The sequence below is a fragment of the Odontesthes bonariensis genome, chromosome 13, assembly GCF_027942865.1.
Source record: "Odontesthes bonariensis isolate fOdoBon6 chromosome 13, fOdoBon6.hap1, whole genome shotgun sequence".
Lineage (NCBI taxonomy): Eukaryota > Metazoa > Chordata > Actinopteri > Atheriniformes > Atherinopsidae > Odontesthes > Odontesthes bonariensis.
In genome coordinates, this window is record NC_134518.1 from 8,816,060 (window position 1) to 8,826,594 (window position 10,535).

Here is a 10,535-nt window from a genome sequence, read left to right on the forward strand (position 1 = left end):
TAATACAGGTGTACACACGAGCACTGCTATTATTATTAACTTTTATCACAACTTTTTATATTTCTGACAAAAAATAAGCTTCAGACCCCTGTCCAAAGATAGACTTTGACTTTGGGTCAGGTTAAGGACAGTTCTTCTTAGCAGCCACATCAATGTCACAGACCTTTTCATGTTATGGACTAGCTGTTCTACACCGAACTCTTCCTCCATGCTCGAGATCCAAATTTCAGGCAAATGTAAACTAATCAACTTGTTGATGTTTCCTCTCATTGTCAGTTTCTCTCTGTGAAACTAAGTCGCAGGAAGTTTCACGATGGAAGATCTGCTCCCTCTTGTTTGGCCTCATGCTCTGATGTTTGGGTCTTTCATCTTCCTACTCACCTCATACTTCCTTTTGTAGTCAAGACTCTGGCCCAGTGGTCTTCTTGCATTCCACTTTTCAAGCCAATCACTCTGATCCCCGTTCTTTTAACCTCTCCTCTGTTCTGTCCTTCTTCTTCCAGGCTTATTTTTGTGAAACCCGCCTCTTTCCCGTCTTCATGTCTTCCAGATGCCCGAGGAGCCTCTGTGCCACCTCGCATCCTGGTCAACCACCACCAGGGCTTTGGATGACGGGGCCTCTTCAGCAAAAGGGAGAGGTGAGGTGAAAGCTGGGAATCTGTGCATCAACAAACCCCAACCTTGATCTGCTCCACTCTCAAAATGACAAAAGCAGCATGGACTTGTGGCCTGATTGAAATGCACACAAGCTAATGAAGGATATTAGATATGGCAATTGAGGTACAGTTAGAAAGAAGAAAAGGATTCAAGGCCAAAGTTGGAGAGATCAGGTATAAACAGATGCTTTAATTAGCCAACTGAGAAGTTCCTGAAGCCGTGTGTGTGTTTGATGGATTTAATTAGTAGAATGTAAGATGAAACACAGAAAAATCAACAAAGTGGCATCTCTATAAAGGTTAACAACTACCCACCCTCTTCTCTCCGCCTCTCTTCCCTTTACTTTCTTTTTCCGATCCTCCCTCCCTGAGTGTTCGTTAGCGAGGGAAAGAGAAAGAAAGAGCAGCAAGCAGAATGAGAATGATGAGCAAAGACAGACACAAAGATTCAGAAACTCTCTTTCATCAAAGCAGTAGCTCAAAGTGTTATCAGCTTTATTAACTCAACACACACACACTCACACAAACACCTGTCTGTTGTTTGGAAACACACAAATGGAATTCTGCCCCACAGAAACAAGGGAGAGCTTCAGCTTCAAGGCGGTGTCACTGTACAGATTACAGGTGGAGGCAAAGAGATTACTGCGAAGCGAAAATTGAGTGTCTAGTTTCTGATGTCTTGCCTGAGGCTTGAATCACAAAAAAAATTTTTTTTCTCTGCCTGACTGCTAAGGTTGTTTTAATAATATTTGGGTGAGGGAGAGGAAAAAAAGAGATGGATGGGACAGTTATGAGACGGGGTGATGTGCCCGTAGCCCAAAGATGAGTCGAGACGGAGAGGTGACCAGAATTCTTAATGTTATCTGTGATTGCGGTTTCTGAGAGTTGTGAGCCAACACACAGTTTTTACACTGATTTGCATCATGCCCCATTCTTCCTCCCAGTTGGTGGCAGCATCCTCTCTTGAGTATAACAATAAAGATAATTTGTTTTTGTGTCCTGTGGGTGAAGTAAAAACAAATCTGTGGATATATTTTTCTTCTCAAAGTCCAGTTGTACGAAACCTGGGCAGCTGGTTTCTTACAATCACAACAGAATCCACCCTGCTACACACTAAAATTACAGCTTCAAGAGAGGCCAGTGATTGTGCTTGTGTCATAATGGCTACATTTGAAAAAGGAGGCTTTTTCTTGGTAGAAAATGTGTTTTTGTCCTCTCTGAATGGCTTTGACATGTGCCTTATTTTACCGACTGGCTTTGCCTACACTGATTTGATTGATTGAAACTAGTTCACAATAGTTAGAATGGAGAGAGAAAATGATCTGTAGAGTATTTTATGAAAGAACTTGTCCTTTTCCAAACTCTTTCCAATGGAAAGTTCAAGGATTCTGCATAAATAAAAATGAGATCAGATTCACAATCATATATGGTCATGATAAATAAAAGCTGTGTAAAATTGATGCAAGTTTTTACTTGGCAATGTCGATTGCTGATCAGCAAGTTCTCAGCTCAGATTCAAGCTGACATACTGTATCTGGATAGATTGCCCGTACATTCTTTAGTTAATTTGATCCCTTATTCGGAACCACCAGCAGCAAGTTCACCTTTTCTTTTTCTTTTTTTTCCCCAGGGAAATATATTTACTTTGGAGCCTAAAACCAAATATGGTTCAGACTAGTGATGGGATGTTCAGCTCTTTTCCGAGAGCCGGCTCCTTTGACTCGGCTCCCAAAGAAGAGCTGGCTCTTTCGACTCCCTAACTGCTCTTTATTTAGGATCTTTGTTGCCTATATTTTATATAGGCAAAGAAAAAAATTATGGTTTATGTCAGAGGTCACCAACTGGCGGACCGCGGTCCAGGTCCGGACCGCAAAGCCGTCCCATACGGACCCGGACATAACTGGCCAAAAACAGAAGGTTATGATAAAACCTGACGGAGCACTTCCATTTTAACCGACGCAGCTTTTGTAGTCTTTACGGTAGCAGTTTAGCTGGTGTGGAAACGCACAGACCAATCCCACGTGATACTACTCAGCCAATCAAGTCTGTGCATTACAGGCGGTAAACATTGCGAACCTACAGTGCAGACAGAAAAGAGTTTGAGTCAAGTTACACATGAAAAGACGATAGATGGCATACAGTTAGAGAAAACAAAGGGAGATATACAGACGACTGACTTGAAGAAAGTTGAGAAACAGGAGTGAGACGGACAAAGGGAGAGAAACAGGAGTGAGACGGAGAAAGGGAGAGGAACGGACGACGGAGCCGGAGAAAGGTAGAGAAAATTAAGTAACAAATGGCGCTCTCCAAAAAAAGAAAAGTGGACGGCGAAAATAGAGCATTTAATCCGGAATGGACAGACTCGTTTCTGTTCATACTTCCCACTGGGAGCATTAAAACAGTGTGTCTCATATGTTCAGAGATTGTGGCACTTATAAAAAGTGCCAATGTGAAACGCCATTATGAGACAAAACATAAAGGTTTTTGAACAAACATACCCACTCAAATCTGAAGTGAGATCACAGAAAATAAGTGGTCTCAGAGCCCAATATGACCAGTCCAGAAAGCGTTCTGTGAAGACCTGTTAGGTGTCACTCCCCTTCAGACCAGTACAAGAGGAGAAGACCTCTACCTGGTCATAAAGGAGATGTTAACAAAGAGAGGAATAGAGCCAAAACAAGTGGTTTCAATAACCACAGATGGAGCCCCTGCTATGATCGATAACATTATACTTATCTGCAGTCATACATACATTTTCAGTTCTATGTTACGTGACAATAAATATTGTCAAAAAGTTTTTGAATTGTACTGAATTCATTTGATTTAACCGTCAGGTATTGATTACATGCAGATGTTGATACAACTACTTGGCTACTTAAATATATATCACACTAAACTTAAATATATATCACACTAAATAGTTAAGACATTATGATCCTCCGGACCTTTGCTTCAAGAAATTTTCTCTAACTGGACCTCTTTAAATTTTAGTTGAATACCCCTGGTTTATGTGTTGAAAACCCTTTTTCTGTCAGTGTTTTTATGAGAGACGTTATAATTGCCTAATTATTTGCATTTATTCTGTGACAAAACCACTCTTACATTGGTTTATTTCAATTCAACTTTTTTATTGCACAAATTAACAATAAAGTTCAAACAAATCCACAGAACAGAACCAAAACCAGAACCAAACTCCTTAATTCTCACGTGAATACCACATGCTGGTCACCATGATGGCCAATCATAACAAAGCTCTATAGTAACCAGAGCTGGGGCTGAGCACTGAAAGTGAAACCTAAGCAGCGAATGGAAAAAAACTGGGAGCCTATGGAGCTAAATCAGTTTCAATATTCACAAATGCGTAGGATAGGATTCACAAATGCGCGGGTCGATTTACAAATGCGCAGGACAAGATTCACAAATGCGCAGGACGATTTACAAATGCGTAGGACAAGATTCACAAATGCGCAGGACAGATTTACAATGCGCAGGACAAGATTCACAAATGCGCAGGACAGATTTACAAATGCGCAGGACAAGATTCACAAATGCGCAGAAAAGATTCACAAATGTATTTCTGATGCACACACAAATATAACTTAATTTACAAACTGCTTCTGGTCTGTGGAATTCGCTGCATTTGTGTGTGGATTTTGAGACTCCCCTAACTTGCTTCAACCCACAAATGTATTTTGGTTTTTTTTTAACATGTAAATGAAACATCCCATTCAACATGTTTGGCTTCTCCCCTTGTTATGAGAAGTTGTTTAGTTATTAATCTTAATCGCTTTAATTGTGCAACTATCAATACAAGCCAGCCAGCTAGGCGAGTGAGCTACGCTCATTAATGTCCAAAATTCCACAGTTATAGGTAACTGTACAGACATAATGTACATACTTGCCCCCTTTTTTCCCCAAGACTCATTGTCTTAAAGGGATATGCCACCCCCAGGTCAAATTAAGTGTATCCCCGCATTCCCGAGACATAAATAAGTGTGTGGGAGCGTTTTCCTGGCGACCCAGGCATTGTCCGAATCTCACAGCACTGACCACTGCTTGGTTGCGCGTAATACATACATGCTAGCGTCGCCAGCGTCGCCACTCGAAATATTTCGCCCAACGTGAATTAATTTACTTGATTTACCTTCTAATTACAGTGTGAGTGGTGTACTTTTACATCGAGTGCAAATGACTGTCTAAATCTACACGGAAGGTTTGGTTTGCTTATGTCGGTTTGGGACTAGTTTCCAGTGCGGAAAACACAGCTGAAGCACACTCCCTGCTACTTCATTGGGAATACCCCCCTTCACGCTGGTTTGTTTGAAGAAGTCGGGGGTGGGGATTCCCAAAGACGTAGCGGGGAGTGTGCTTCGGCTGTATTTTCCGCACCTGAAACTAGTTACACTCATACAGTAATTAGAAGGTAAATCAAGTAAATTAATTCACGTTGGGCGAAATATTTCGAGTGGCGACGCTGGCGACGCTAGCATGTATGTATTACGCGCAACCAAGCAGTGGTCAGTGCTGTGAGATTCGGACAATGCCTGGGTCGCCAGGAAAACGCTCCCACACACTTATTAAATTAACTGAATTGAATTATTTATGTCTCGGGAATGCGGGGATACACTTAATTTGGCCTGGGGGTGGCATATCCCTTTAACATTCAAAGGCGTTTGATCTCAAGTGTGATCTTCCCTACAAGACACAGTTTTTAATTTCTTACCAGCGTCGGATGCTAATCTGATGTCAAATCAAGAGGATACCAGCGCACAATCTGACATGGCAAAGCTAGAGCCTCTGGATGTCCTATGTGATCTCATGACAGATTGTTAAATACATACATTAGTTCAGGGAAAAATACATTCCATTTTCTCAATACAGGCCCAAATGGTACAAAATTTACAGTTTGCTTCCACTGCTCTCTATCGCCACACAAAAGTGTGGTTAGGGTTAGAGTTAATGGATATGCTAAGCTTTACATCGTATGAAGTTTTATACTCACTGGTCACTGTTTCCATCACATATGAAAAGTATATTTCCTAATCCCTTATTCCAATTTGCTACAATTACACTTTGGGCTGTGAGTCTGCACTTTAAGCCTTTTTTCCTGTAGACTGGTCATTTAAATATTTCACAAAATGCTCAAACTTTGTCAGCGTCCAAAAATTTCTGGACCTAATTACCATCATTTGTCACATGCTTATGCCATTTCCACATAGAAGAAACATGTTAGTCTCGTGTAAATTCACTATCAGTCAAAATCAAGCATGGGAAGCAGCAGGAACTTTGCCTTTGGTCACAATGCAAAACTGGATGAGGCTAACGATGTGATAGAGTATCGTGGAGGACAGAGCACAACAACCTGAGATGCTCTTCAAAATTAATCTCCAGGCCACATCCTCAAAGTCTCTTTTATCAGGGCTGGAGAGCTGTTGGAGTGAGTATGTGTTTGCTGTCTGTGTCAATATCTATTCCTATTTGTATTCCTCTTTTCAATTTACTTGTATCATAGCTATTGACATTTTTCCTCAGACTAAGAATCCCCTTTGAACATATTTGATCCACAGTAGTACATAGTAGGTGACTTTGTAATATATTTGTCCCACTGTACATGTGTTTATTCATCTTCATCATTTGATCTATGACAGTGTAAGGCAATTTGTTGCGGCTTATGTGGTGTGCGTATTATTGACCTGGGAGGGTAAGTGTGCAGTTTTAACAGCTGTTTTATAGTCCATTACAAGCTCCTTACTGCAGCCCGATGGCCTGATTCTGTTCCTTTTATTCGGTATCTCTTTACAGAGTTAAGTAGCTAAATAACGTCAGCAGAAGGATCATCAGTACTAGCGGAGCCACTACACAGTCAAAGACACAGGCAGTCACTTTTTGGCAGGAGAGACAGACTCTACCACTTGAGCTGGGTTTCTGCCCAACTGTCAAGCTGTCCAACCTCAAACCTTAGAAATGTTTGAATTAGGTTTGTTTCCACCCATTTTCTCAATGCAGGAAAAATAATTTGCCTCCTGAAACCTGCTCCTTCTGACAGAAAACAGACAATTCTTCGGACAACTGATAAGTAATGGTCAAGCTATTTTCATTCCTTTGTGACAGCTAGAGTTGGTCACATTTCAAACTGTGTACAGATAAAAAAAAAGAAAGACTCCTTTGATGGCCATGCATCCATAGTGGAGGTTTAACATGGACAACCAACACATTTTTGGAGGTTTTGCTTAAATGGTGTTTAAACTTATATATATAAATATATATGTATATATTTTTTAAGATGAAAATGAAAAGTATTTGATTTCAAATGGAAAAGATTTTGCACCATCAGAGTTAGATATTTGCCTATACATTCAAATCAAAGTCAATATGTCATTTTTTCTTTTCAGCAAACACATGCAAGAGCATCTAATTTCTGATATAATTAAAAAATAGTCCCAGAAAGATCAATTTAAGCTGTAGACTGGAGAAGTGGCAAATAATCTCAGCTTCCTCTGGACTATGATGGTGCACGTGACAGAATTCAAGCTTGGTGACAGCAAGAAGAAGTTTCTGTTCAAACAACCTTTTGATAGTCTATTAGCCTTTGAATTCTTTCTGTATACTGGGGGGTATAAGGTTCTTCTGAATTCTCTACTTATTTTGCTCTACTATCCTTTTGCCTGTGAATGGGAAATCTATCTAAGTTTTTAACCTTGTTAACATATCCATGAGGTGTCTTGTGTGTGTTATAATCACGAGTGAAATCAGCAAAGGTTGAGAATTTCTTCTTCAGATCAGCAGAGCACCACTAACAGTCTCAGAAAGGTCAGACAGCGAGAATTGAAGGAACCTATCCTAACAACCTGTTTAATTTGGTGGGGATGCAAAGGTAATTTGCATGTGCCGTTATGAACTAATGATACTAGACGCTAGCAAGCTACAAGGAACAGTTAGCACAAGGCAGGGAGATAAGCTAACTAGTGTGTTTTGCTCTTGTTGTGAGGATGGCAGACCAGACATCTTATTGTCTGTGCTAGCATAAAGTCAGACTCTGTGTCCAAAGATATTAAACCAAAACAGATAAGGATTCAGTCTATTTGGAGACATTGCAGTGTCCTCTTAAGATACAAGGACATCAGTTGCGGCTGCTAACTTTTAAAACAGGGGAAGCCCATATTACGCGTTCAGGGTTGTAGTGGCTCGTGCCATCCCAAAGCAGAAGATAGCAAAGTTAAAAAGAATTAGTTATAACATAGCTGTGTCTAGTATGACAAGTTAGCCCAGCAAATACACAGATTCGATCATACTTGATTTTGGCCTTGCTGTGTGAATTTTCAAAGTCTATACCTTCTTTCTAAGGCCTGTAATTGGCTGGATCTGTGGCTGGATCTGTGGAGCATTTTTTCTCTCTCATGATGGACAAACACTAACTCCAGTCATCACGACACAGCCCCTCATATTGACACGCCCACGTCTAATCTAACCCCAGAGACGCCGAGCAGCCTTGGAAGTGATGAGTTTTTGTCGATTTAGCCAATGATGACCTAGAATTGTAGAAAAAAACTTGACTCTCCCGCCCCTTCCTCGAAGCTGGGCAGCCCTCGGCTCGGAAGCCTGGCTGTTAGTGGCGGCTTCATAACATGATTTCCTTAGTGAACAGCGGCGATTTCAGAACAAATCACTTCATTAAGCTACAGGACAACATGTTGTAGTTATGAAAGTAAATGCAGTATTAGGCATATTTTGTGTTTTGTGAATAACTGTTTTATCGTCAATTTAACATTGAAGATGTAGCAATTTCGCCAGAGAATGGGAGAGGCTGTCCGGCTTCCCGTGTTGTCTCTGAATAGCCGCGGCTGGAGGACATGGTCTGCTGTCTTCATTTTGAGTATGGACATCTGTAAAGAAAAAATAAGCAAAAGGCAGATGGGTTTTGCCACTTAATCTTGACTGATGTTGTTTGGAGACACTGCGATTATAAGCTGGCAAGTTTATTTTTCGAATGTGCTCTATTTTTTTTTTTTTTTAATTTTAATTTGAATAGAATTTTTTTTTTGTTCCACTCGTCAGGAATTCCTGCACTCATATCGCCAAGGCTGAGCCCTCCGTTGGCTTGGGTTCATCACTCAAGAGGCTTGTGCTAACTTGCTGGCTGCGGTGCAGAGGGAAAGGCAGCAGTGGCTGGCTGCTCTCTGCCATATTGAGTGCAGAAACTGCTAACAAGAGTGCAAACTGTGAAAATGAACTTGCCGATAATTTGTACTCATGGTGTCTCAGGGATACATAGTTGGAGCAGCATCAGTCTAAATACGAGGCAGAGGCCTGTGCTGACTTACTGCTGAAATTGGAGTACAAGAGGGTGTTAAAGGCCTTGGTCTTGTACTCAAAGAGAGTCAGCAGCCTTGCTTATTTCATCACTGTTTTGTCTTAACATGAGCGTAGCAAAGAGTTTTGCTAAGCCAGAAGACACTTTGCAGAGTTGCAGAAGTCGGTGGTAGGTAGGTGGTGCTACGTTAGCATTGTCCTTCTCCATGCAATATTAAGGCCATGAGTGCCATGGTGCATTGGTTTTGATTTGTCTTTGGATCAACATTCTGATTAGATCATTTGGTATTGGTTCGTTATTTGGGTTTTAGGTGTTCTTTGCCTGTGTTCAGTACTCGTTTGTTAATGCTTTAATTCTTGTATGTTCTCTTCAGTTTCTTATTACTGCCTTCTTGTCTCTTTGGTTTGGTTTCCTGTGCCATTTCCAGTCATAATCACAAGATGTACTCCGTTGCTTTTGTCGTCTTACTCAATCATCAAGTTGCCACCTGTACTCGTAAATCACTGCGTCCACTCACCCAATCATGCATCCTAGTATATATGCTACTTGGTTTTCTTTGTTCCTTGCCAGATCATTTTCATAGCTCTCCATGCCAGTCTTGCATTTTTGCTTTACCTCTACCTCTTGCTTTACAATCTGGTTGCTCCTGCAGATCCTTATGAAGGCTTCTGGACAAGCACAGATAGAAAACAGGTGCGAGTGCAGGAGCTGAACCAGACTCCGCCCCGGGCCTCCTAGAAAACCTCCTCAACCCCGTCTAAGGCCCAGAAACCAAACAAACGCCACGGCCAAGCATGATCATGACACTCTGTTTCCAGTTAGTTTGATTATGAAGTTCCTTGGATCGCTTCTCCTATTGCCATGGACAGTGACAATGAAACTTAAAATGTACAGTTTTGAGGAACACAGCTTAGTTTTTAGGGGGTTGATAAGTGGAGTGGGACTTAATAAACAGTCATGAACACCTATACAATCATCTTACAGAGATAACACAGCGAAGCAGTAAGATAAAACAATGTACAGACAAGGTCTCTTTCTCACGAATTACAGAATAAAAGGAAATTGAGTCCTTTTAATTGTGGCTCTAAGATTAGGTCTCATTTTATTAAAACCGTGTTGCCTCCACTCCTTTCTCCTCAAGTTTCCCTTTCTGGTTTCTTCCGCTCTCAGCGCAGAGGTGGGGAGCGACTAAGATGTAAGGAGAGGAGTCGAGGATGTGCAAATTGGAAGATGAGGCAAGGAGGTGGGCATTTGACAGACTGTAGCCAGTGAGCAGGTAATGATTAAATCATGACAAGCACTGATGGCAGAAGGTCAGCACAAAGAAATTTACCCATCATTTGTATAGAAAATGGAAGCACATGGACCAAGAAACTCGCTATAAGGGTAACTTAAATATTTAATGTTCTGATGAGGATTTCACTTGTTCACATTGAAGAACAATTAACCCTAACCCTGCTCAGAAAAGGTTGTAAAACAGGTCCAAGCAGACATCATTATTATCCTTTGATGTTTGTATTTGGTGGCGGCTGTAACTCAGAAGGTAAAGCAGTTGTCTGCCAATCAGA